This window comes from Triticum aestivum, chromosome 4D (genome assembly GCF_018294505.1).
Source record: "Triticum aestivum cultivar Chinese Spring chromosome 4D, IWGSC CS RefSeq v2.1, whole genome shotgun sequence".
Taxonomy (NCBI): Eukaryota; Viridiplantae; Streptophyta; class Magnoliopsida; order Poales; family Poaceae; genus Triticum; species Triticum aestivum.
In genome coordinates, this window is record NC_057805.1 from 293,791,515 (window position 1) to 293,795,095 (window position 3,581).

Sequence of the window (3,581 nt, forward strand, 5' to 3'; positions counted from 1 at the left end):
AGTAAAGTGTTGAATATGATTTGGTAAAGGTATCGATGGGAGGCCATGTAGGAGTACATGGTGGGTTGTTTCATTGAGACCGTCCCTAAGAACTGAGATCTGTATGCGTGATTTAAGATTCAGCTACTACCACACATTGGGCCCGAAACCAATGGACCCCCTCGGCTTCTTATTCACCCTTGTCCTCTGTCCAGGAGTTGCACGTAGTTTCTGGTGTTTGTAGTAAGCTGGAGGCCGTGGACAGCGCTGACCAAGGGGTGGGCTGTGATGCGGTAGGCTCGTGGCCCGGTGTACCGAGTCGCCCGTTTGGTGACCGGGAACCCTGCACACATCGTTCGGGGCCGTATGTGGAAACCTCGGCCGGACTCCCTGCGGATGGAACCTGAATAGGCGATAAACCTGGACTAGAGACTCGAGTGTTTAGGTAGGCTGTGGCCGACACCCACGTTGGGCTACCGCTTGAAGGTTGCCGAGTACATGTCGTGTAGCGACGATAAGTGGTGAGAGCGTGTGTGACGAAGTACACCCCTGCAGGGTATGAAACTATTCAAATAGCCGCGTCCGCGGTAAAGGACTACTTGGTCGCTTATGCAGTTCATAGACAAGTAAATGGATACTACTAAAAGCCTCAAGATAAGTGTGAGTACCGCGGATGGCCCTCTCGTTGGATGACGAGGGAGGATCCACGGTGTAGTATTGAGATGGTGATTAGTGCACTCGTGTGCGAAAACTATTTCACAAGTGGTGTACCGTAGGATAGCTTAGCCAAGAGTCAAAGCTGGCTTGCTGCAATAACCCCACTACCTTCTTGAGAATGAGCATGTATAGTAGGATCTGTTGTAAGACTTGCTGAGTACCTTTGTACTCATGTTGCCTAATTACTGTTTTCAGACGACAACACCGCCCCTTCTGACGGGTTCTACGTAGAACTCGACGACGACGAGTGACGCGCCACCCAGGTGGTGATCTAGGCTTGTGAAGGGCCTATGTAGATAGACAGGCTTCGTCAAGCCTTCTTTCTTTCTAGTGTCTGTACCCAGACAGTTTGCTTCCGCATGTGCTTGTATGATTGTATGACTTGAGTGTCGGGTCATGTGACCCCTATCTGTATGAACAAGTTATGTAAGGCTCTCCGGAGCCCTTTAAATAAAGTACTTGAGTTGTAGAGTTTTGTTGTGATGCCATGTTGTATTTGCACATATCGAGCATATTGTGTGTATGTTTGAAATGCTTGGTATGTGTGGGATCCGACAATCTAGTTGTTTATCTTTAGCAGCCTCTCTTATGGGGAAATGTAGTCTAGTGCCTCCTTGAGCCATAGTAGTCCGCTACAGCCCGGTTCACCAGAGTCCTGCTAGCCCAGCACTACTGCTCTGGACACTTGACTGGCCGGCATGTGAGTCATATCGTTCCTGTGTCTGTCCCTTCGGGGAAATGTCACGCGGTGACATCCGGAGTCCTGCCTAGCCTGCTACAGCCCGGGTTCCCGGAGTCCTGTTAGCCCAGTGCTACAGCCCGGATTCACACGCTGCTGACCGACACGTTCGATGTTGATTCATGTATGCCTGTCCCCATACGTTAGTGCCGCTTTGGGTTCACGACTAGCCATGTCGGCCCGGGTTCTCTGTCATATGGATGCTAGCGACATTATCATATACGTGAGCCAAAAGGCGCAAACGGTCCCGGGCCATGGTAAGGCGACACCCGTGGGAGTACCGTGCGTGAGGCCGCAATGTTATATGAGGTGTTACAGGCTATATCGGTGTGACTTGGAATCGGGGTCCTGACAGCGTTGGCATCAGAGCCGGACTTCCTGTAGGTGCGATAAGCCAAACTGGTCGATGTCGAGTCTAGAAATGCTTTAGTTATATGTAGGGGAATTGATTGTGGGAGGGAACGTAAGGTGCTTTTACTCCTTTACCTCATGCCCTCTGATCTGAGTCATACTCTTCTCATTCTACGCGGGTTAAGGACTAGGCTCTCTCCTCTCTATCAGGTTCACGTGTTACTAATCCGTAGTAACTTATAGGATTGTTGGTTCCATGCTTCGGTTCAGTTTCTATTACCCTAGTATGTTGTCGGTTGAACCAGAACCTTGACATGATGTTGTTGAGTGGTATTGCAAACTGTTGCGAATGTCTCAAATCCTTTTTTCGAGCATTTACAACCGTTATGCTGTCCAAATTCTCCTAGAAATACTAATGCCTTGCATTATTTCGTGCTTTCAGATGGCCACCCGTTCCCAGAACCAAGTGGTTCGTCTGACCCGGTGCATCGGCGTACCTGGTCACACGGCCATGTTGGTCCGAGTGATGGTTGAGACAGGCTATCGTTGGTATCCCGAGTATACCGTCGAGGAGCAGTTCCGAGACTTTAATCAAAGTCAGTATCTTTGCACAGTCAGGATCTACCCATCCTATCCTGGAGCCACTGAACCCCTCCATTGCTCTTATGGACTTGGGGTTACTATCGAGATGTCTGTGCAGGACGCAGCTTACTCAATGATGACTATCATGCGAGCCAGAACTGCCTTGCTTCAGAACACCGACTTCTGCTATATGCCAGCAGCACTCCCTGGGGCACAGGGGTACTATCAGGCCACTTACTGTGATTCTACCCATGAGGACTCACTACTCCGTACCACCATCGAGATGCTTGAGGACAAGGACCGTGAGAATCGTGCCTTGCGAATGGAGCTCTTTAATGCTCGTGCTGATCACTGGGCCACTCTGACACGGTTTGCACCTGCCGTGCAAGCTGGGTTCATGGACATGAGGGACATATACCCCGTGCGATCTGGCCTGCCAGAATGTATGGAATGGCGTGATGTAGGAGGCATCACCCCTCCTCGTGGACCTCGTCTGCCACCGTTAGTTGGACCAAGGCCACACCCGAGTCCCTATGGACCGCAAGCTCCACAGGACCCAGATGATCATGTTCAGCTTCCAGGACATGGTGGTGACTTCTATGAGGATTACTACGGGGACGTCTGAGTTGGTAGTAGTTCCACCTGTATTGTAACAGTTGTAATCCCCACAGTCCTGCGTGTCATGTGGGATACGACTTGGTGTGTATCACGTTCCGGAGGTGTAGAAAAATAATGTATAGGAGCTTGGAATGCCTCTGATGAGATTTATCGTCTTTCATCGTAGTTGTACCTTGGCCTGGGCTTGTACTAAGCTATGTATGGCGTGTATGACCATTGGTATATGTATGTTGCTATGTTACCATGTCATACTGATGGTCATCTCTGCATTCCGTGTTATCCATTACATTCCGCATTTTCCCTATCAAGATTTAGCCATCCTCGTCTAAACCGTTGCTTTGTTTCTCCTAGGATGGTTAACACCCGCAACAACCCTGCTGTCCAGGCGCAGGGTGAAGCCAATGCAGCCAGGGCGGAGGATCTGCCCCAACCGCCTTCACTGGCCGAAGTTATGCTGGAGGCAGAAAGAAACAAGCGTGAGACTAACCGCTTGCTAGAGCGAATTGAGCAGAATACTGCACGTCACCAGAGGAATGACCTGGTGTCCATCAATGACTTTATCAAGCTGTACCCACCGAAGTTCAACCACTCCGTC